The sequence below is a fragment of the Neophocaena asiaeorientalis genome, unplaced genomic scaffold, assembly GCF_003031525.2.
Source record: "Neophocaena asiaeorientalis asiaeorientalis breed wild unplaced genomic scaffold, Neophocaena_asiaeorientalis_V1.1 scaffold118, whole genome shotgun sequence".
NCBI classification, from domain to species: domain Eukaryota; kingdom Metazoa; phylum Chordata; class Mammalia; order Artiodactyla; family Phocoenidae; genus Neophocaena; species Neophocaena asiaeorientalis.
The window spans coordinates 9,391,039-9,416,449 of NW_020175528.1; the positions used below are offsets into that span (position 1 = coordinate 9,391,039).

General features: G+C 38.2%; 1 protein-coding gene across 1 annotated transcript in view; it reads left to right on the forward strand.

Annotated features, from left to right (window-relative positions):
* Positions 1–12,577: 12,577 nt before the first annotated feature.
* The window catches only part of RNF13 (ring finger protein 13), a 136,009-nt gene continuing 123,175 nt past the window's right edge, over positions 12,578–25,411 (forward strand). The window contains exon 1 of the mRNA XM_024768987.1: positions 12,578–12,730. The gene's annotated coding sequence lies outside the window, so the exon portion shown is untranslated. The remainder of the gene's footprint in view (positions 12,731–25,411) is intronic.

Consider the following 25,411-nt stretch of genomic DNA (forward strand, 5'->3'; position numbering starts at 1 on the left):
AAGTCAAGTCATTATGCTGTACAACTTAAACTTACACAGTGCTGTATGTCAATTATATCTCAATAAAAATGGAAGGAAAAAAGAATATAAAAAAAAGTAGCATATTGTATCAGTGGTGATGGTGTGGGGAAATAAGATAGTGTTGAATTACCCAGTAGTTACCTGAAAGAAAAAAAACTGGAGCTCTACTTTTTTACGTAGCATCATGAGAAATTAAAAATGCATCAAAGATTTAAATGTAAAAAATAGAACTATGAAAAGTTAGTTTTATAATAAGGCAAAAAGTAATGTGCAAAACAGAGTATGTAATACACTACCATTTGAGGAAAAAAGCGGGAAATCATATCTATAGGTATGATATGTGATATAGTTCGCATATACCTCAAAATCTCTGCTAATACACTCAGGAAACTAGAAAGCACCCTGGTGCCTATGGAGAGGAGACTTGAGCAGCCAGGGATCAAGGATGAGAACAGTACTTTTCACTGTATTATCATTTTTAAAAATAAATTTAATTTAGAGAACTTTTTGGTTCACAGCAAAATTGAACAGAAAGTACATAGCGTTCTCATGTACCCACATACCTACTGCCATCACACAGGACAGCCTTACCCACTATCAAAATCCTGAACTGAGAAGTATGTTTGTTACAATTAATGAGCCTACACTGATACATCATCATCACCCAAAGTCCATAGTTTACATGAGGGTGCACACTTAGTGTTGTACATTGTATAGGTTTTGACAAATGTGTAATGACATGTATCCAACATTATATTATGATATGGAATAGTTTCACTGCCCTAAAAATCCTTTCTACTCTGTCTATTCATCCTTTCCTGTCCCAACCCCTGGCAACAACTGATCTTTTCACTGCCTCCATGATTTTGCCTTTTCCAGAATGTCATATAGTTGGAATCATATAGTATGTAGCCTTTTCAGATAAGCTCTCATTTAGTAATATGCATTTAAGCTTCTCCCGTGTCTTTGCATGGCTTGATAGTTTATTTCTTCTTAGTGGGGAATAATATTCCATCATCTGGATGTACTACAGTTTGTTTACCCATTCACCTACTGAAGGACATCTTGGTTGCTTCCAAGTTTTGGCACTTACGAATAACGCTGCTATAAACATACATGTGCAGGTTTTTGTGTGGATATTAGTTTTCAGTTCATTGGGGTAAATACTAAGGATTGTGATTGCTGGATGGTATGGTAAGAATATGTTTAGTTTTGTAAGAAACTGCCAATTGTCCCCTAGAATGGCTGTACCATTTTGCATTTCTGCCAGCGATGATTTTGCTCCACATCCTAACCAGCATTTGGTGTTGTCAATGCTTGTATTATCTTTTAATTCTTTTAAAATTTTGAACCATGTGGAGGCATTAACCAGTCAAAAAATTAAGTTAGAAATAAAATCCAAAAATAAAAAGCCCAACTCAGTCCTTTCAAGAAGCCTTCTTTATCTCCCCCGGAAAGTTGACATCTGTTCTTCCACTGCATCATATATTCTTTACCTGTAGAACCTTTTATACTGCATTCCACTTATTATGTCAGTGTCAGCCTTCCCCATTAGACTAGGAGCTTTTTGATGGAGGGACAGTGTCTTAATCACATTTGAATACCCAGTGGCATAGCCCAGTGCCTTGCAGTGATTGAATAAACAACATAGGTTATTGTAGATTGATATCATTAAAAATTGCCTTGTAACAGTGAAATGATAAGTAGCCTTGAAACTCTCTTAGGAATGTAGGGAAAGCTTGAAATGATAAGAATTAGACTTAAAAATACTCTTAGTTGAAATCTAGGAACAGCTTGCTTTAGCATCTAGAGGCCCTTTTTGTTTTTCGTTTTTTCATTTTCTAGGAATTTTAAATTAATTTAGTTATCCTACTGGGTACCTAGGTCTTTGGTACCCAAATGGGATATGCTAGGTCTTTGGAAGATTTGATGATGAATGTGACCTTAAGGGATATGCCATGAGTAAGGAAGATGGTAGTTGTCTAAAATACCTGGGCCAGAAACTGTACTGTAAGATGAAGTGTGAAAAGCAGCACAAACAAAATAAATGCTATGAAAGTGAAAAGACATTTGATCTGAAATGAAGATATACTGTTTATTAACTCAGTACATATACACTGAAGCCCTACTATGTGCTAGGCACTGTTCTGTGCTGGACTATTGCAGTGAACAAGACATGGAGCTTCCAGTCTAGTGTGAATGTGTGCATGTATTTAGAGTGGAGCAACAAATAAATAAGCTTGTTTAAAGAGAATGATCAGGTAGTAGGGATAGCATGTAAAATTAAATAAGATAAAATAAATGTAGAGAAATAGGAAAGGAATTGCTTGCTAGTAATAATGGTAGGAAAGAATTAGGTTATATGCAGGGAAAACAAGTAAATAGAAAGATGACACATACCAAGGGAGAAAGAGAAAGAGAACAGTAATGTTACAAGATGAGGACTAGGGTAAAAAAGAAACAACTATGTCACAATCAGTGACAAATATATTTTAGTCCTCTGATCTCTTATATATTTCAAAGATGAAAATCAGTGATTTCAGTCTTATTTCTGTACTGAAAGTTATGGTAGTCTCCCTATTACAGTTTAACCCTTTACTTTAGTTTCCTTTTAAAGCTCTGAAATAATTACATATTTGAATTGACTTTAAAATATATTTTGATTTATGATATATTGATACATGTCATACATATTATATGATATATCCAAAATAACAAGAAATGTAATTTAATGTCACATGGTAAATAGTATTGTAAAGGAATGCTGAGTGAGTGGTGGCCCTTTACAATAATTTTTGCCTTAGGAGTACTTGCTTTGGGTTGAAAATGCTCAATGCTGGTGTGTTGAGAAAAATTTATAGCATCTTTTTTTAATATACAATTATGCTTTTATGATTGTTACTTTTAAAATTTGTCACTGAGTTCCATTTCATCTAAGAAAGCATAAATGTGTATTTGAATCACCTGATAATCCTCTTAATATATGGATTCTCATTGAGTAGTTCTAAAGTGGGCCTGAGATTTTCAGTTCTAATAGACTCCCTGGACTATACTTTAAATGGCCAGGAACTAGAAACTATATGGAGATTTTTAAAAAAGTAATTATAAAGAAAAACATATTTTGATTCAGCAGCCTCCCAAACACAAAGAAAATAAAAAGAAAATTATTATTTAAAATTTCATTAAAAATAATCTTACAAAACAGTGATTTCAATCTTGCATTCCTTAATTTTCTTGAATATGATAAAAGATATAAATAAAACAATCTATTTTGATATGACTGATACCAATAAGCATTTTTCATTTGTAAATTAATAAAAGTAAAATGAGCTACGTTCAATTTAAAATTCATGAGTTTTTAAAGTCATGTTTATTAAAAGATAATTTTTTTATCAAAAAAAGATGCAAGCTTATTTTGACCACAAAGCTTGTTTCACATTTCTCAACCCCTGAAAAGTTTAAGAACTAGTAGTCTTTGTTTTGACTATGAATAGGTATGATGATTTACTGTACTGCTACCTCTCTTGAGTAACTCTTGTTAACTGGAAGAGGCTTTCATAGAAAGCATTTGTCTGTAGTGCCAGGTTGGACCTTATGTTGCAATAGGCCAGCCTTTTGAGAATAAAAACAAGTTTGAAAAAAGGAAGTAGAGTTCTTAATTCTCAATATTCTTTCTGTCCTTGTATTATTCCTGATTCTTTTAAAGTACAGTTTTAGTTTTTTTAAGAAAGTAATTTATTACTATTTTTATTTTAACTGGAAAAACAATCACGCAGGTTTGGGCAATCCTAAAACACCTAGAGATATTTAATTAAATATAATACATCTTCATAAGTGCAGAGCTTGCAAAACAGTAAGGGATATCCTCTTAGGTCAAACAAAGAGGAAACTAAAAATCAGATCTTACAGTTTCCCATATTTGCTATTTAGCAAAGAAAAACAGGAACGGAATCAAAGACTAAAGAAGATGGACTTAACTCTAAAAGGAATGGATGATTTAGAAGTTTGGTCTGGAGATCAGCAGCATCAGTATCATCTGGGCACTTGCTGGAACTGTAGAGTCTCAGGCTCCATTGCAGCCTACTGAATCAGAATCTACATTCTAACAAGTGCCCGGGTGTTCCTATGTATAATAGTTTAAGAAGCACTGGTCTACATGATGTCATAGTTGAGGGATACTAGGAAGACTTCTCTTCACCGCCAAGTTTTTCACTCATTCATTTCAGTATCTAAAATTTCATTTTCATTTAAGGTTTTGTGGTTTTGAAAGCTACTCTATAAAACATGTATCTTTAACAAGGCTAATACTCCTGTATTCATTTACTAAAAAGTTTTCTAAATGACAGTTAGCTGGAAGCAGAGCTTTGGAGGTCTAAGACAGGTAAATTTTAGGTGTTGGAGAGCGAAGGGTAGGCTCAGATAAAGGGTACAATTCAGGCAGGACAACCAGGCATAGATAGAATGTGGTGAAATCTAGGAATAAGAGGTTGCATTACTTGCCCCAGATAATACAGGAGAGAGTCATTTGGTTTCAACTTGAGCCCTCTCTTTCGTTATACTGGCTACTTATTGTTTGCCATCTTGGTTCAAAGCTCGGGCTCTGGATATGGATGGACTTGCATTCAAATCCCAATTCCAGAGCCCAAGAGGTCTATTTCATTTCCCACCAGCTGTGTGAGTTTGGATGAGTTATTTAATTTCTTGGAACCATAGTTTCCTGATCTGTAAAAATAAACACAATAGTAGGACCTAAGGTTGTCATGAAGATTAATAAAATAACGTGTAAAAGAGCTTAGTACAGTGTTGTTGCTGCTACTGCTATTGATACTATTAGTAGTGAGGAGAGCAGGGGGAACAAGGAAAAGTCTGGGCATATTTTGAGAGCACTGGTCTCCTGGGGATAGAGAGTCTGATATGGGAAATAACAATGTTGAAAGGAAAGATTGGAAAGGTTTGAGAGTAAAGTGTGCTTAATTAAACATTTTACTTAGCACTGAATGTAAAGAGATCAATGATAAAAAGTAAAATTATGAAGTAGCAGAGAGGTAAGACAGAGAAGGAAGACTGTAAGTAAAAATGGGAGTCTAAAAATAGCAGCAATTCTAATACAATGTCTGTCTTTTTTTCCATTAACTGCTTATTACTATCTGACAAACCTAGTGCTTTAATTTTATCATCTGAACACATGCAAGTGTAATTCAGCAGTTTCCCCACATCTTTATTTTTGGAAATGAACAAACTAGTGGCAGAGGCATTTCATTAAATTGCCAAGATAGATAAGACTTTACCATAATCAGGATGGAAGCTGGGAGAATTTCCAGACTATAGAGCTCGTCACCAGATGCGAAGCCTTTTTCAAGGAAGTGAAATTGTGCGATTGATGGCTGGAATAAATTCATGCATGAAACAGGAAATAACATGCAGTGAACAGAAGAGAAATCTACAGTTAGGAAAACAAGCAATAGTGGGGGAAATAGCAGTTATAAAACACAGCTTATTGTGAACTTAACTAAAACAGAACAAACAGTAGGCTAATTAAAGTACCGTTTAAGTACCATTGTGTTGACTGGAATGTTTTATATGAACATGGATCTTTTAAACTAAATTCTAACTCTAACCACTGCCCCATTTAGTAAAATCAAACGTATCATGCTTGTCTCTTCCCTTCTGCTAGCACATGCTGTTGTTTTTTCTCCTGTATTGTGTCCAAATTGTGGAGAAAACTTTTACATTTTCATTCAAGCCACACAGATTGGGACAGTGCCCTCTCAGGTTCTCATCTTTTCTGTTGTATTTTCCGTTCTGGAGAGTTTCCTTCTCTGCCTGAAAAATGTATTTGATCTTGCAATTTTCAAGAGAGTGGCAGGGGAGGGGAGAATTTATGAAATATGAGGTGTCAGTGGCTGACAATTAAATCTCTAATATCTGCCCTTCTTTTTGAATCTAAGGAAAATAATTAGTATGGGAATTTAAGATACCATTGTAAGGGTTCCATATGGAAAAAACTGGGGGCAGGAGCTAAGGATTCCTCAGAACATAATATGTAGATGGCCACCTGCTTGATTTATGCTAAATGCTAGCTCTAAATATTAGTTTAGTTAAAATACTACAAAGGAGGCTGCTTGTAAGTGATCTCATACATTCCTGTGTATTTAATGCTACTTTTACAATAAAGATTCCTAAATTTATATCTCGTGTTATAACCACTCCTCTTTATATCCAGATGCCTCCTGGACATCTCCATTTAGATATCTCAATTATAAAATATACAAAAATGAACTTGTGCTTTTTCCTCTCCAAATTTTTCTCTTTCTTCATCACCCAGTTTTCTCTGCATCATAAATGATACCACCAGTCACCCAGCTGCTCAAACCAGAAATCTGGCAGTCATCGTTCTTTCTTTTTCCCTCATCCTTCACATCCATCATCAAATCCTTATTATTTGAACTCCAAAATAAATCTTCATTCTGACCATTTCTTTCCATCCCTACTGCCATGGCTTTGGTCCTGGCCATTCTTTTCTTCTTGGATTATTGCAACAATCTCCTGGCTGGCTTTCTTGTTTTCACTCATGTCTTTCTTCAGTCTGTTTCCTACATAATTGCAGGATGGTTCTCTTAAAGTGCAAATTAGATAATGTCATTCCCGGCTTGAAATTCCTAATTGCCCTTAGGATAGAACTAGAAACTTTCGGGAATTCTCTGGTGGTCCAGTGGTTAGGACTCGGCGCTTTCACTGCCGTGGGCCTGGGTTCAATCCCTGGTTGGGGAACTAGGATCCCACAAGCCATGTGGTGTGGCCACAAACAAGCAAAACAACAGCAAAAGAACTGGAACCTTTACTATGCTCTACAAACCTCTACATCTGTGATTCTCAAACTTATGCATTTTTAAGAATCATTTGGAGTTAAAATGCAGACTCCTAGGCCTGACTCCCAGAAAATCTGATTCTCTGCCTGGGCTGAGAATAGAGATTTCTAACAAGCTCCCAGATGAGGCTGGTCTGGCTAGTCAAGGACCACACCTTGAATAGTAATGCCCAATTAAACCTCATCTCTTACCACCCTTCCCTTACCTCACTACATTCCAGCCCCACTGGTTTCCTTATCCTCAATTATGCTAGGCTTGTTACGGTCTCAGGGCCTTTGAACATGCTTTTCAATTCATTCTGGGTGCCCTTACTAGCATTTATTCTATCTTCTTTTGATGACATCATCCTGATTTCCTTACTTCTCTCCCTTGGTGTGTGATCTGATGAAACAGTTAATTAAGGCATCAAGGGATGAACATGTGTCAGAAGATAAGCCAGTGGAAGACTCCCTCCCTGGAATTTGAACTGTGAGCAGAGTGATGAAAATGGCCAGAGTAGTAAGAATACTGATTCTGTGGGACCATAAGAGTCACCGATTATTGATCTTTACAAGACTGTACTACTGGCATCCTTTTAATGCTGGGAGTATCATCATATTCTTCAAGTAAATTGCCTTTTTTAACCTAAATTGACTAGAGTTGGTTCCTGTGGCTCACAACCTGGGAAGCCTTCTTTAAGTCTCAACTTATGTCAGCTTTTCAGAAAGGTTTCTTTGACAATATGTATAATATAGGTCCCTCCTTTAATTCTCAAATGATTTTTCTGCATATATTAAGATAAGCTTTTAGTTTAAATATATTAATATGGTGAATCATATTAATAGATTTTATAATGTTATCTTAAATTCAACATTGTTTGGTCATAGTTTTTTTGTTTTTTAAAGCTTTGCTAGTTTTAGTTTACCAATATTTTATTTGGGATTTTTGCATATTCATTCCAAGTGAGATTGGCCTATGATTTTTCTTACCTGTATTGTCTTTGTTCAGTTTTGGTATCAACAGTATACTGCCCTCATGGAATTAGTTGAATAGTTTTCACTTTTTATTCTATGAAATGGTTTGTAAAACTTTTATTATCTCTTCCTTGAAGGTATGGTGAACTTACCTTTAAAACGTTCTGGAGTTGATTTTTTGAGGGAAGGGTTGTAGATTTTTTTAAAAAAATAAATTTATTTATTTATTTAGGGCTGCGTTGGGTCTTTGTTGCTGCGTGCGGGCTTTCTTAGTTGCGGCGAGCGGGGCCTACTCTTCGTTGTGGTACGCGGGCTTCTCGTTGCGGTGGCTTCTCTTGCTGTGGAGCACGGGCTCTAGGCGCGCAGGATTCAGTAGTTGTGAATCATGGGCTCTAGAGCACAGGCTCAGTAGTTGTGGCACACGAGCTTAGTTGCTCCGAGGCATGTGGGATCTTCCCAGACCAGGGCTCGAATCCGTGTCCCCTGCATTGGCAGGCAGATTCTTAACCACTGCGCCACCAATTTTTTTTTTTTTTTTTTTGAGTGCTACTTCAATTTCCCTAGCCTGCTTAGGTTTCTTATATCTTCTCGGGTGTTTAGGTAAATTAAAACTTTTTTCCTAGGAAATTGTTTATTTGGTATTTTGGGGGGGGCCATTTTTTCATATTTATTATTTAAAGTTGTTCATAGTATTTTCTTAGAATTTAAAAAAATACTCTATCAATAGTTGATACCTAATATTATATTTTGGTCGTATAACATGGGCTGTATGCCATGTATCCTTTTACATTTGTTGAGATTTGCATTATAGCATAATATGGTGCTATTTTGGGAAAGAGTCCATATGTGCTTGAAAAGAATATTTACAGGGTTGTCTACATGTTCTGTGTGTTGTCTAAATATTCTATATTTTTACTAATGTTTTGTCTGCTGGATTTATTGGGTACTTAAAATGGTGTATAAAATTCTACTTTGATTGTGATTTGCCAACTTTTCTTTGTAAGCTAGTCAATTCTTGCTTTATATTTTGAGGCTATGTTTCTAGATGCATACTGGTTCAAGATGGTTATAACTTCTTTGCAGATTTTTCCACTTATCATTCTTTCATAGTTCTATTTATCCTGAATAACAATGCTTTTGACTTCAGGTCTGTTCAAACACTAGCTTTCTTTTGGTTGTTACTCCCTTTGCATATCTTTCCCCCTCATTTTACTATCACTTTTTGGTGTCCTTTAAGTTTTTGTATTATGTCTTGTTAAAAAGAATACAACGGACAATCTTTTAATTGGCAAGTTTACCCCATTTATCTCTTTTAGAGATTATTGATGATTTCCTCTATCTCATTTTGTATTTGCCATTTACAACACTTTTAATTTGCTCCTTTCCCATCCCTACTCCCCTGTTTTCTATTGAATAATTATGTTTTCTTCATTCCCATTTTTACATCTACTTGTTTGAAAATTATATTCAACTTCTTTGCTCTCCATACTTTCTTGCATCTCACCCCTTATTCCTGGGTTCAATTTTCAACTTGTTGAAGACATCCTTTAGAAGTTCTTTCAATAAAAGTGTCTCAGGAATAAATGCTGTTTTTCCTCTGAAAATGTCTTCATTTGCCTTCACTTTTAAATGGTAGCTTAACTTGGCACAAATTCTAGGTTGACAATTGCAATTATTTTATTTTAGTATTTGAAGATATTTCATTGACTCCTAGTTTCTTTTGTGGCTATTGAGAAGTCAGCTGCCATTCCTTTGTATTTTATTTTTCTTTGATTATTTAAGAACTTCTGTTTTTCTTTGATCTTCTTTAAATTTCACTACAATGTACCTAGTTATGAATTTATTTTTTGTTTCTTTAGGGTATATTCCTGGATGGGAATTGCTATGTCATAGAAAATGTTATTTTCCAGCCTTTTCAGATAATGCCAAGTTGTTTCCCAAAATGACTGTCTTGATCCACATTCCTGAGTTCCTACATCTTTATATTACATTATGTCATCTGAATTTTTGCATGCTTATTTTGTAATAACTTTGTCAGCAAATAGAGTGAGACTGCTTCTTAGTGAACCAAATAAGAAAGGAAAAGTTGAAATTGTATGTCAGTCATTTTATATATAAGACCGGGAAGCAACTCATCTCAAGGGAAACAGTGACCAGGTCATTTTTTAAGGCATTTAGACTTAAACAGAACTTCTTTTGTTTGTTTTTTTGGTCTGACCTTTCTCAATTCCTTAAACTTTGTTGAAAAATCCTTTTGATATCTTTTTTTGTGCGTTCTGAACTTTTCACTTATTTTCTTACAAGATGAATTTATTCATTAGCTTAGAATTTGGTAAAGAAATGGGAGACTTTCTAATCTTCGGCCCAAAATTCCCTGAGACAATTTTTAGAAGTTCTGTTTAGTACTTTTTCAAATGTGTGTATTCCATACATATATGGATTCCTATGGATTCTTTATGGATTCTATTTCTTCTTTTTCACAGTAATAATTTTATTTTTTTCTTTTCAAAATGAAAGTATTGTTTTATCTGTCTAAAATTACTTTTTTCTGGTTATAAATATAATAAAGCCTAGAGTAATTTTAATGTCTCTAGTTGATCTCAGTGATTAAAGAAACTGCCTGCATTTTCATTATTCAGGGAAAACTACTTCTAAACCATTTTAGACAATTAGGTAATTGGGTGTCTTGTCTTTTTAGTTGTTGTTGCTGTCTTACAATATATTGGAGGTAGGAAATTCTACAATTTTATATGCTATTTGTACTTTTAGGAGGATATAAAAAATAAAAAACTGTCAGACACAAAGTCCTAATTTTCTTTTGTCTTTCCAAGGAGGTAATTAGTGGCTATTAGTATCATGTGCCATATTAACCCTTCCTGCTCTTGAAAACCATAATTAAGATGTCTATCAACCTTACTGTCTAACCTACTTAAAAAAAATTAGTACATTTTCCCAATCTGTTTTCTTTTGGTTTGACTTCATTCATCACAGTGGGGAGAATAAATGCTTCTGCAGGGTGTAGCACAATTCTTCTGCCTAAATGCAGTACAAATAACACATTACCTTGTTTGTAACTGAAAGAACTATACCTATTGTGATCTGAAGAACAGAATAAAGTCAGATTAAAATGTTCTGTACTCAACATGTCTTTATTTAAGGAATGAACAAAACTTTTTTTTTTTAACCTGTAAAATGTGGACGTTATTTTTTACTTTTTTCAATGTCATGCAAGAAATCTCTGATTTAATATAAAGCCAATTTCAGATAATTTAATGAAGAAATGCTTATAGAGATACTCTAACTATGCTTACACTAGCCTTCATAGTAATATTCCCAATTCTGACTTTTACTTATGACTTTCTTAAAGGCAGGACTGTATTAAGTATTGACTATCTTTACAACTAATGAAAGTCTAAGGATATATAGAATATATAGTCAAAGGATACACAGAATAGGAAAGTACCTTTGAAGGCCTTTACTTACTTTAGTGTAATTTGATTTAAAGGTCTTTTGTATTTAAATTTTGAGTAGGTAATATTCAAAAGGTTTAAAATTCTAAAGGCACAAAAAGATACACAATAGGGAGTCTTCTTCCTATTCCTCAGGTCTCCCCAGATCAGTCAAGGTTACAAGTTACAGCCAAGCGTATTCTACAGGTGTTCTAAGTGATAGCTTCCTGTCGCTCCTTTGTCTAAAAGATGAGGTTGAAGGATGTGAAGCCTGTAATGGGCTCTTAAAGACGCCTTATTTTGAAGCAGAAGCAGGGCCAGAATCTAGGTTTCCTGACATTCTAGTTCATAACTCTTTGTAATCTTTGCAGTAAGCCACATTACCTCTTTAAAATTTTTAGTTGGTAACTGGTTAATCAGTATGGATGTTCCACTCCGGGTAATTTAAGTTTAAAAGTAGCTTGGTTTGAAATTGGAATACCTGGGGTGCGGAGGTCTTACCAGAAAGGCGGTAGGGAACGAGATTTTTTGGTTCATTAAAGGATGCAAGGGTTTTAAAAGGCTGACCTAGGGTTTAATCACACTGTTTGACTTTTGCTGAGTCTAGGGGATGGCGCGCGCGTGTTAGGCCCAGAGTGCTGACGTCAGCACGGGTCCCACTCAGGCGTCGGGGAACTAGTGTTCAGCGCTCGGGCTGCTCGCACCTCTAACAACGCGACTCGGACTTTAAGGCGTTGGCCTTGGCCCCATCCATCTCGATCTCTGCCTGGACACGGTGCGGAAGGGATGAGGCCTCGTCCACACCTCTTCTGCGGGTCGGGTGAGTGCGGTGCAGGAAAGCGGCGAGACGACGCCAAAGCCAGGCCCGCCGAGGGGTAGCCCGCCAGCTGGGCCTCGGGATGCTTCGGCCCAACAGCCAGAACGGGCTAGGCCAGCTAGCTCTGGCCTCTCGGTCCGATCCCCTTCTGACCCCACGGCCTCCACTCCTGTGGGGCGCACGGCAGGCGGCAGTATTCCACAGCCAATCCCCTCAGCCATCATACCCCTTTGCCCGCCAAAAGCAGATCCTTCAGCCTCGCTCCAGAAGCTCGCCCCACCCTGCCCTGCCCTTCCAGAAAGGACCAGTCACGAGGCCAAGAACGCGACTCCGCGGACTGGACATCTCTCCGAGCTGGACCTGAGCAAGCAGCTAGACTCGGCGTGAGACTGGGAAGGAGCCTTAGCGAGCAGCTCTGTGGCCCAATGGTTTTCATCTACCTTCGGGTGCGGACCAATGAGGCGCGCGGGGCGGGACTTCCGCCTCGCCTCGGTGTTGTCGTTTCTGCTCCGACTCCAGGCAGTGGGGGTCGGTGAGAAGATTCAATCATGAAGTCGCGGTAGGGACTTCTGCAGCGACGCGGCTGGCGAGCGCATTTGTGTTGCGGGGTCAGGCTTCCAGGTAAGAGCCTCTCCCGCGTCGCAGCGGCCGGGCGGCGGGTTGTTCCCCGTGGGGCCTGGCCGAGAGAACACACCCCCTCTCCGGCCCTGGAGCTCCGAGGCGGCTCCGCCGCTGAGCCCTTGGCTGCTCCTCCTCAGGCTGGGCGCGGAAGAAACTAGGTGTTTTTTTTTTTTTTTTGCAAAAGGTAAAATAAAAAGCCCTGCTCTCGGAGGGCCGAGTTCCCCTTGCATTCCCACCCCATGAGTTTGTGTATATCTGAAGTTGTTGGGTTATTCGTTCTGCTTCTTACATTCCCCTCTGGAGGTGGCTGGAACCTGGGAAGACGTTCGGAGGGCTTCTCTTGGTCCAGCACTTGCCGCAGCGTCCCCGGGCGAAGTCACTCGACTTTAGTTGAGGGAACTCTTTAGTTTTTGGAAAAAAGAGGGCAGGCGCCTCCTTTCTTTCTAACCTCCCCCCACCCCTACCCCGGAAGCTGGATAGAAGGTGGGACGTGACTCTCTTAGGGACAGATACCGCGTCCCTGCCCCCTTAAAGCTGGAAGCTCTCCCTTATTGAGTTGACCCGCACTGATAAAAGAACTCTGTCCCAGAGAGGGAGTGGATCGACACCGAAGCCAAGCGATCCCAGAAGCACTCACGCGTATTTGGTGGCAGCCACTGAGTGTTCTCTGCCAGCGTTTTGGTAAATTCCTCCACTTTGTTCTAATCTGGCAATAGTATATCTCCAAAACTATCGTTTCATCTTCAGTTTCAGCACCGTGGGCAGCTGCTCAGGTCCAGTGTTGCTGCCCCACACTTGTCAACTCTTGTCAGTGATGCAGCAGGAACAGTGAAAACTAATGCATTCCTTTCAACAATGATCTGTTGTTCTCCAAGGAGAACATCTGCAGTTTTCGATACAATATAAATAGCTAAGATGGGTGTGCCGCCGAAGAGTTCTAGTTAGAGAAACATCAATTCAAGGTTTAAGGAAGGGCTTTCAAGGATTTAATCTATTTAAGGACAAATTTTAATGGGTCGAGGAGATTAGCTCCACTTCATAGTAGCAAAACTGGACTGTGGTAGCAGTTTAAAAGAACTTTAAACAGGAGGTAAGAAGTGTGCAGGGCCCATGGGGATTTGGGAATCAATTTAGTGCATTGGCATTCACATTAGAAAGAAAGAAAAAAGTATCAGAGAATATCCTATGGAGTAAGAGTAAATATTATTTCATGAAGCTTTTGTTTCAGGTTTTTAAAAAGAATGTATGAGTGTGAAGAGGAAGATGTAAATGTATACCATATCATTGTGGATTATGGCAAAACACTGTATCCTGAATTTGGGAGTCAGGCCGGGTTCACCCTTCAGTTCTGCCACTTACTAATTCTGTGATATTATCTGTAAATAAGGGAAGGAGTGTAAGAATTAATTGAAATAAAATATGTCTGTTTACATAGTTAAGCCTCAAAGTAGTTGTTTTTGTTGTTGTTGACTTTTGGAAATGTTTGGCTAGAAGCCCAGTTATTTCTCTCTGTGTCAGGAATGACAACTGGTTTAATAATATATTTTTTATCTCTCCCTTTATTTGAAGCCAGCAGCTTCATGTCTCCATGTGTAATAGTAAATCATGTGGACAAAAATGTTAATTTGCAAGGTTTAATATTGAAGGATTTGGAGTAAGTTCTCATCTATCCCTGTTTAAAGCTCATTTCTCTCACGCATTTTGCAGGGGCCTAAACTGTTATTAGCATTCAGCACCCTTCCTTTGATATTTTTCTGCATCCCAGAATAACATAGATTTATCAGAAGTTTTTTTTTCTTTTTAAATATTTGATTGCCATCTTGCCTGCTTTTTTAATCAAGATTTTGCCAAGGGTGAACAAGGTATTAAATGATAGGTTTTTTTGATTTTATTTTATTTATTTATTTTTGGCTGCTTTGAGTCTTCGTTGCTGCGCGCGGGCTTTCTCTAGTTGCAGCGAGCGGGGGCTATCTTTCGTTGTGGTACTTGGGCTTCTCATTGCGGTGGCTTCTCTTGTTGTGGAGCACGGACTCTAGGCGTGCGGGCTCAGTAGTTGTGGCTCGCGGGCTCTAGAGCGCAGGGTCAGTAGTTGCGGTGTGTGGGCTTAGTTGCCCCACGGCATTTGGGATCTTTCCGGACCAGGGATCGAACCCGTGTCCCCTGCATTGGCCGGCGGATTCTTAACCACTGCACCACCAGGGAAGCCCTATCAGAAGTTTTTCAGACACTAATTTCAGCAAAGTAAGGGCAGGACTAAGGGAATGATAGGTTTATCTCTTCGAACTAAATTGGATAGGAAGGCATTTTATGTTTTATAGTTTTTGCCATAAAGACGTATGAAATGAAATGGCTTGGTCAAATATCATGGTATGCTTACTTCATGTTGGTATGACCTGAAAACGGTTGGTGTTTAAGTAAAAAGTATGATTTTGGACATTTTAAAATCTGGGAATGTTTAGCAGAAGTCAAAATGAGTTCAGATCAAAATAGTATTTTGTACTGTTTGACGTATTACTGCCATATGGTATTGCACATAGTAGTTTCACATGACATAAAAAAGGGAAGAAAGTAAGCATTGTTAGTTTTCTCAAAAGAAGAAACAGAATTAATAGACATTTCTTTTAATTAGAGCATCGTGGGTAATCATTGTTTAAAAATTCATGTATTCTGCAAATATTTACTAAGCATATATAAAAAAATACGAAGTTTTTATAATCCTTTTACAGAAAAGTTAATTTAGAACAATGAGAACATATAATTGGTATTGTCAGTTTACATATCATAGTACAGAGATAACAATAACAGACATAATAACTAACATTGATTGTTTACTATAGGCCAAACAGTTCTAAGCACTTAATATTGTCTTGTAATCCTCTTTTTATAGATGGGGAAATGAAGGCATCGAAAATACATAACTTTTTGAGTTCACACAGGTGGTTAGTGGAGCAACTGGAATTTGAACCTAGGCATCTTGACTATAAAGCCTGTCTTGTATCATGTTTTATTTAAAAATACAGAATACTGTGGGGTTATTTTGGTTTCTTTACTTGCTGATGTGGATGACCTGGGGTGAGCTCCTTTGGCCCTTGGGTTCCTCAACTCCTTCCTCAAAAATATAGTATTAAGCCATTATATTTTTGTGGGGATAAGGATCATTTGTAAGGCCCTAGACAGAATATGTGTTCAATAAATCATATGCCTCAGCCTTTTTCCTTTCATACTGAGGATGTGGCCATTTGGAAAATTTTTTAGCAACTAGAGGAGGATGGGAGAAGATTTTAACCTCAGGACACTGCTGAAGCAAAGGTATAGAAATAGGAAAGCAGAGGATGTTTGCCAAGGTAGTATGTTTAAGGAACAGGCTGGTAAAGGTAGATGGATACAGATTACGGGAATACTTAAAGGAACCAGGTTAAGAATTTTGTACCTGATTCTTACTTGAGAAGAACCCCTCCTTATAAATATTAATCTGGAACTAAGTCCAGTGAAGGAGTGGAAGCCTGGAGGTGGGAATGTCATGGAGTTTGATTACAGTTGAGGCTGGTTGAGGCAGGAAGTAATGATGGTGGGATTGTTGTAAAGGGTATAGAATTGAGAAATGTTAACATTGACATTGTGAAATGACATAAGTATGGGCCTTATTTTGGGGAGGATATTATGATGAAGAACAGATGTTGGAGGAAGGGGATTTAGGAGAAGGATTTATGATACAGTCTTTGGTTTTGGAGCAGAGGGTTTGTTCAGATGTTTGGAAATGTAAGATGGAAGGTGGGAGCTCTTTGTATTCCATAAAAAGGTAAGAGACCAATTACTCACATGGTGAGGAAATGGTCTAAAGCAATCATCCCCCTGTGGGTCAAAGTTTCACAGGAAGGATGTGACTCCAGAAGGTCCTCAGAAATGCAGATTTCTTACTTGTGGTAGGGTTGTATCCATTATTTTTCCCTGTAACATATTCCTGGGAGGACAGGAATAAGGTCGTGGGGAGGGAAAATTTTGGAAACCTAGCAAAGCTCTCATTTATTATTTCAAAAGAGAGCCAGTAAATTGGAGCCTAGGGATTCTCACATTAAGAACTGGAAAGACGCTGTGATTTTTATACAGTGCCAGACATTTAAACACACATGTTGAATGTTGAATTGTTGGAACGTCTCCAGAGTTTTTATTTGTGTCATCCCCTTTGTTACCCTGAATTGATTAATAGGATAACTTTTAAAACCAGAGAGTCTGTGTGCTTGTTATGGGGCAGCAGTGAAGAGGCGACCTAGATAGATTGTATTTTACTTATAGCTGAGACTGTGGGAGAAGAACCTCAAAGGATGAGAGGAGAAGGTGTGGTAGGAAGAATAGAGATTCTGTGACTGAATCCTTGTGCCACCCATTCTCTGGCTTGTTTACTCATTCTGTAAAATGATGATGATGACCAATCAAATAAAAAATTGGATATTAGGCACAAGCATTAGGACAAGGAAAGTTTACATATTCTGTCATCTGTCACACCATTGTTGGAAATGTTACTTAGATTCTACTACTTACACATTTTTCTATAGCATTCTTCACTCAACAAGTATTTATTTAGTATTTTCTATGTCAGACACTGTTCTAGGCATGCAGACTACATTAGTGAACAACAACAAAAAACAAAATCCTTGCCCTCATGGAGCTTATTTTCTAGTGAGAGAAATAAGGTTTATTATATTTTATTTTTTAATAAATTTACTTATTTATTTATTTTTGGCTGTGTTGGGTCTTCGTTGCTGAGTGCGGTCTTTCTCTAGTTGCAGCGAGTGGGGGCTCCTCTTCGTTGTGGTGCGCGAGCTTCTCATTGCAGTGGCTTCTCTTGTTGCGGAGCACAGGCTCTAGGCGCGCGGGCTTCAGTAGTTGTGGCATGTGGGCTGAGTGGTTGTGGCTCACGGGTTCTAGAGCGTAGGCTCAGTAGTTGTAGCACACGGACTTAGTAGCTCCACGACATATGGGATCTTCCCGGACCAGGGCTCGAACCTGTGTCCCCTGCATTGGCAGGCAGATTCTTAACCACTGTGCCACCAGGGAAGCCCAAGGTTTATTTTAATAGTGGAAAGTAATTCGATTTTTCTTATACTATGTATTTATAAAATCACAATTCTAAACAGATAACAATAAGAGTACTATACCAGATTGTAACTAATTTTGTAGAGCACTTTAAAGGAAGGGACTATATCATGCTGACTCATGTATGTCTCCCTATTTACCCTTTTCCCAATGAAATGACTTAGATGTATTTAATATTCAGCAAATGTAGGTACTCATTAAATATTTATAATGGAGAGAAGAAAGTTGTGTTAAGGCAAGGGCCAGATCTTAAAGATAAAGAAATCAGTTAAGTGTAACAAGTATTAAGGGCTCATGTCCTCACTAGATTGAGGGTAGGAAGAAAGAGAAGTGTGCTATGAATTGCAGTACATGGCTTGCCTATGAGGTTGAAGTGGAAATAAGGTTATATTGTAGCTGAAAGCATCACCATTTAGGGACTCTGGGTATCTGGGTGTTCTCCAACTTGCCCAATAATTAGCTGTGTGACTTTGCATGAATAACTCGACCTCTCAGTTCATTTCCTCATTTGTAAAATGAGGAATTTTCCTGTTAAAATAGTCTTTTAAGACAAAATGTCTATTGCAGTTTCACTTTACTAATGTAGACAAAACAGAGCTGATCATGAGCTTCCATTGAATAATAATCAGACTAAATTTATGCTTTTAGTTAACAAACTAGATGTTTAAAAAATGTCTACAAAATTAATGTTATCTATTTGATGTTATTTACTAGTAAGACTACATCGTAATTTTAAAAAATAAAGCAAAATATAACCTCATATGTGGTTTCCCCTTTTGCCATTATGAAGGAAAAATAAGCCACAGTATTTTAGACCCCAGTAATGGATCTTACCAGTTGTCCATACTTTCATACTTTAATTTTACAACAGCCTTTGATTATTGTGCTAGGTGCTGAGTATACCAAATCTGAAACTGTATGGTCCCTAACTTCAAGGAGTGATGAACAAATTAAACGTTTTGTTACACCGCGGTGGCACAGAGAAGGCACATAATGAGAGGCTGACAGAAAAGAAAGTTCAAGTGGTTAGAGAAGAAAGACTAAGGAGGAATGGCAAGGGACAAAGCTGGAAACATAGACAGAGACAGTTTATGAACTTTCTGTGCTAAGTCACAATTTAGTTTTGAACTTTATTCTGAAAGTTGTATAATCTGTTAAGGAATTTTATGCAGGGAGTAACATGATCAGGCTTTTAAAATTTTATTTATTTATTTATTTTTGGCTGCGTTGGGTCTTGGTTGCTGCGCGCGGGCTTCCTGTAGTTGTGGCGAGCGGGGGCTATTCTTCTTTGTGGTGCACGGGCTTCTGATTGCAGTGGCTTCTTTTGTTGCGGACCTCGGGCTCTAGGTGCGCGGGCTCAGTAGTTGGTGGCGCACGGGCTTAGTTGCCCTGCACAGGAAGATGTGGGATCTTCCCGGACCGGGGATCAAGCCCATGTCCTCGCCATTGGCAGGCGGACTCTTAACCACTGCACCACCAGGGAAGTCCTGATCAGGCATTTTTATATCTACCTTTACATTCCTTTTAAGAGAACGATCCATGAGGAAGATATTTATGTTATTTCCAGTTATTTCAACTGTGTAGTCCTGCTTGAGGAAATCTGTCTTTTAACTCTGAAATACAAAGTCTGAGGAACAGTGTTAATTTTGTGGTTTTAGGGTATCAGTAACGATGAAATATTTGAACATTAAAACATTTATATGTTCACAGCCACATTAATGTAAATTGAGAAGACAACTGAAAATTTAGGGTATTCTGCTTATTGAAATGAGAGAGCTTCCAGTCAGATACAAGAATTATAATTTAGAATCATTTCTGAGGGGCTAGAGATTTGTCGAAGTTTAATTGATTGAATATGACTCTAGTTCAGGCTCATTTTCTTTTTGTTTTTTTTTGTGGCACGTGGGGCTCTCACTGCTGTGGCCTCTCCCGCTGCGGAGCACAGGCTCGGGACGTGCAGGCTCAGCGGCATGGCTTATGGGCCCAGCCGCTCCACGGCATGTGGGATCTTCCCGGACCGGGGCACGAACCCGTGTCCCCTGCATCGGCAGGCGGACTCTCAACCACTGTGCCACCAGGGAAGCCCCAGGCTCATTTTCTAATGATCAAGATATCCAGTTAAACTTTTAGAGGCAATGAGGGGAAATAATCCCACCTGATGATAGGTGAATATTTCTAAATCAAGTCATAAGAGAGTAGGAGTTGAATTTCTACTTTGCTTAGATGTAAAACAACTCATTAAATATGAAGAGTAGTTTATTTGCCTAATTAATGTGCTTGTAATTTACGTTTGACCTTCAAAAAGGAAGAACTGTGCTTGTAATTTGTACATTTACATAACATGTATTATAAATATTAATTGCTTAAAATTTTTTGAGGTGAAACTCATACAGCATAAAATTAACAATCTTAAAGTGAATAATTGGGTGGCATTTAGTAAATCACAGTGCTGTGCAACCACCACTTCTGTCTAGTTCCAAAACATTTTTATCACTCAAAACTAAAACCCCATACCTATTCACCATTCTCTGCTGCCCCCAGCCCCTGGCAGCACTAATTTGCTTTCTGTTTCTATGGGTTTACTGGATATCTCACTTATTCTGGAAATCTCATATAAATGGAGTCATACAATATGTGAACTTTAACATCTGGCTTCTTTCACTTAGCATAATGTTTTCGAGGTTCTGCAATGTTGTTGCAAGCTGCATTATTGTATGTATGAATACTTCTCCCTTTTTACAGCTAAATAATTTTATTGTATGCATACACCAGACTTTATCCATTCATCTGTTGAAGGACATTTGGGTTCGTTCCATTCTTTGGCTATTGTGAATATTGTTGCCCTGAACATTCATTTACAAGGGTTTTTCTGAGTCCCAGTTTTCATTTCTTTTGGGTATATATAAGGAGTGGAATTGCTGGATCATATGGTAATCCTATGTTTAGCTTTTTGAGGACTTACCAAACTGTTTTCCACAGTGGCTGAACCATTTTACATTCCTACCGGCAATGTACTAGGGTTCCAATTTCTCTTCATTGTCACCAACACTTGTTCTTTTCCAGTAAAAAAAAAAAAAAAAATTAATGCTGTTGCTATCCTTGTGTCACGATGAGGTGATAGCTCACTGTGTTTTTTTTTTTTTTTTTTTGCGGTACGCGGGCCTCTCACTGTTGTGGCCTCTCCCGTTGCGCAGCACAGGCTCCGGATGCGCAGGCTCAGCGGCCATGGCTCACGGACCTAGCCGCTCCGCGGCATGTGGGATCTTCCCGGACCAGGGCACGAACCCGTGTCCCCTGCATCGGCAGGCAGACTCTCAACCACTGCGCCACCAGGGAAGCCCTCACTGTGGTTTTGATTTGCATTTCCCTAATAACTGATGATGTTGAACATCTTTTTATGTGGTGGTTTGGCCATTTGTTTATCTTCTTTGTAGAAATGTCTATTCAGACTTTTTGCCCATGTCTAAGTTGGGTTGTTTGTCTTTTTATTATTGAGTTGTGTTTTTATGTATTCTGGATACTAGACCCTTATCAGACGTATGATTTGCAGATATTTTCTTCCATTTTGTGGGTTGTTTTTTCACTTCCTTAATAATATCCATTGACGCATAAAAGTTTTAAATTTTGAAGAAGCTCAATTTATTTATTTATTTTCGTTGCTCATGCTTTTGGTATCATGTCTAAGAATCCATTGTGGAATCCAAGGTCATGGGGATTTATTCTTATATTTTCTTCTAAGAGTTTTATCATATTAGCTCTTATATTTAGGTCATTGAACTATTTTGAGTTAATTTTTGCATATAGTGTGAGTTTAGGGGTACAACTTCATTGTTCTGCATGTGGTATACGTTGCTCCATTACCACTTGTTGAAGAAAGTATAATATTATTTCCTCATTGAATGATTTTGGTACCTTTATTGAAAATCAATTGGCCATAGAAGTATAGGTTTATTTTTGGACTCTCAATTCTATTCCTTTGGCCTATATGTCTGTCCTTATGCCCATACCACATTGTTTTGATTACTATAGCTTTATAGTAAGATTTTGAAATTGGGAAGTGTGAGTCCTCCAGCTCTGTTCTTCTTTTTTTAAAATTGTGTTGACTATTCAGGGCCCCTTGCAATTCCATATGAATTTGAGGATTGACTTCACCATTTCTGCATAAAAGGCTATTGGAATTTTGATAGGGAATGTATTGAATCTGTAGATTACTTTGGGTAGTATTGCCATCTTAACAATATTTAGTTTTCTTTTTTTCTTTTTCTTTTTGGCTGCGCTGTGTGGCTTGTGGGATCTCAGTTCCTTGACCAGGGTCCCCCCACTCCTCCACGCACTCCCCCCCCCTTCTAGGGACATTGGGGACATCTAGTGGTGCTCTGCCTCAGCCATGTGCCCAGAGTAAACAGGCCTTCACTGATCCTGCAGTCCCAGTCTAGACCTGGTGACCACCTTGCCATGGCCCTTCTGAAGTGGACACCATGTACCTCAGGCCTCATGCCTCCAGTGCCTGGCTGGACCTCTACGTGCCTGCCCACCAACCTTGGCTTGCCTGTACCCCAGGAAGTTGTTTCCTGCAGTTCTCTTGACATGGATACTGTGCATTATAGGCCTTGTGCCTGCAGCAGTGTCCTGACTACCTCTGCACACCTGCTCACCAGCCTCAACAGCTGCACTCCAGAGAATTGTTTCCTGCTAGTCTGGCAATGTTGGACCTGCTCTGGTTTGGACAATCCAGTGAAATTCTCTGTTATCTAGCATGCTGCAACCATAGCTTCTCCAATGAGAAACTCCAGCCTTGAGGAGAGGGGACCCTTCTTCCAAGTTTATCCTTTTTGGGTACTCTCCCTCAGCCTTATTTTTCCCATCAGGACTTAATAATTATTTATCTTAAAAAAATTAAAAACAGCTTTATTGACTTATAACTGGCATATAATAAACTGTACATATTTATTTATTTACTTTTGGCTGCATCGGGTCTTAGTTACAGCACGTGGGCTCTTCGTTGAGGCACACGGGCTTCTCTCTAGTTGTGGCATACGGGTTTTCTCTCTCTAGTTGTGGCATACGGGTTTTCTCTCTCTAGTTGTGGCGCGCGGGCTCCAGCGCTTGTGGGCTCTGTAGTTGTGGTGTGCGGGCTTAGTTGCCCCATGGCATGTGGGGTCTTAGTTCCCTGACCAGGGTTCAAACCCGTGTCCCTTGCATTGGAAGGCGGATTTTTTTACCACTGGACCACCAGAGAAGTCCCAGACTGTACATATTTAAAGTTTATGCTTATTAGCTTTGACATATTTATATAACTCTGAAACCATCACCATAATGAAGTTAATGAACATACCTATTGCTCCCAGAGGTTTCCTCATGCCCCTTTGGAATCCCTCTCTCTTGCCTCTTGCCACCCCTCATTATATCTTTATAGTTACTATCCTATCATAGTTTAATTATTATTTGTGTTAAACACTCTGTTTAATTTACTATAGTTTCTCACTCCTGACTGAACTGTTGATATAGGGTTGGTGCCTGGAGTGGTTACAGGAAATAGACCTAAAAATTTGAGGTTTTGGTATTGCTTTGGTCATGCCTTTGGACCTGAGCACAGTGCTGAGTTCTTTACCAATGGAAAGGGGATGCTAGTAATCCATGGCATCATAATTAATAAGGGTATCATCTCTGACAGATTGTGATATATTGCCAATTGACCCAAATGCCTGAGAGCCCACATGGCTGCTACATTTGACCTTTACAGCAATAATGATAACTATAAGGACTGTAGTGTAGGACGGAATCTTTTGAGTGTAATTGAGTCCTTAAGGAGAGAAAATGATGGCTTGGATTTAACTCAGAGCTGAAGATCTGCCCTTTTTTTCACTAGTTTTTTATTGCACACTTCACTTAAGAAGAAATAATTTCATCTTCTCCAGGTTGTGAATAGACTTGTGAATTATAAAACCTTGTGGCTTGCTCATTAATAAAACATTGTTTTTTTTTTTTTTGTATGAGAGTAATGCATGCTTAGAGAACTTGAATAGGTGGAACAGATTTCTGTTACGATTTCTGTGTGTTTTCTTCTAGGTTTTTGTTTGGTATATGTTACATAAAATGAAATAGGCTTTAGAAAGTTTTGTTTATTCTGAAATATGCAGATAAATATTAAAAAGAATCATATAGAGTCCCCCACCCAGAGTTTACATGTACATGTTAACAAATTGTTTTGTTTCATAGTATCTATGCATCTTTTTAATGTATACGTGAAATATTTTTAATGTTACTATAGAGAGGCCAGGAACAGAGTCTTGTGGTGATAGTTTAAAGAAACAGTTGTAATCATCAGTGGGAATGGCATAACTTGATCTAGCACCCCATACTGTTCCACCATTAATATAGTAGGCTAAATGTCATGCTTAACACCCAAACTGTGTATGGGGCATTGGGCATGCTCGGCTTTTTGTTCACAAATTATGCATAAATTAAAGAAAAAGGGATGGGGGTGGGGATAATGGGTAAGGGAATAAGGGAATTGGTTCATTTATTCTGGTACTTACACATAGAAATTGAGTCCCCTAAAATAGGAAAACTGGAATGATATGGGAAAAGGTTTTTCCCTGCATTGTTTTTGTTTGTTTGTTTTTGTTTTACTTGGTAAGGTTGTTCTGAGGATTAGATGGAGGAACATTCACATTAAATGCTTAACAGAGTGCCTGGCTCCAAATTGATAAGTTCTGTACCAATTTATTTATAGTGGTGGTACTGATTTTTGTGTGAAGCATCATAAAAAAAATTCTGGTTCAGGAGATTGATACTTTGAAGTACACTGGGCATGATATTTTTGATAACCTAGAAAACCAGAATTTTATGGCATGTTTCCCTAAATGATGCTTAAGATTCTAATATTATGAAAGCAATTCATTGTCAATTGTCTTTTCCTTGTTTGCTGCATGACTTCTTGCTGGGGTTGACAACCTATGGCACTGGTGACAGCAGTGGTATTTGAGAGAATTATGATGTGTATTTTTGCTAACATTCCTATTTCTCTCACTCTCTTTTTTTCCTTGCTCTAATTTGACCCTCTACCCTACCCCTCTTTGACTTACAAGAAGTTTATGAATAATGACTTGGTATACCATTTGCCAATCTATGGTCGAGAGCAGTATTTTCCAAATTTGGCTTGATCATAGTGACTAGGGGACATTTTTAAAAAGTAAAGTTATAGGTTTCCTGTCTGAATCTCCAGGGGAGGGACCTGGGAACATTTATTTTTACCGCAAGCCGCTGGGTATGTGCTATATACTTAATACCTATTGCTAGATCCCATCTCATGTCGACTGAATGAGAAGATAGAACTCTGGCGTTGAACATGAGTCTGGTTTTTAATAGTTGCTTATTTGTTGACTCGCTTAGTGTGTTGTGTTTGATCTTGGCAGGCTCCTGCTTGCAACCTTTCATAATATCTCCATGTAGTCAGAAAAACAAAACAAAAAAATCTTGTTTTGAGTGACAGGTTGCTTTATTCTTTTTTTTTCTTTTGAAAATAGTTAGCTATCATAGATGCAGGAAAATGCATAAAACATTTGTGTATGGTTTAAAGAACAA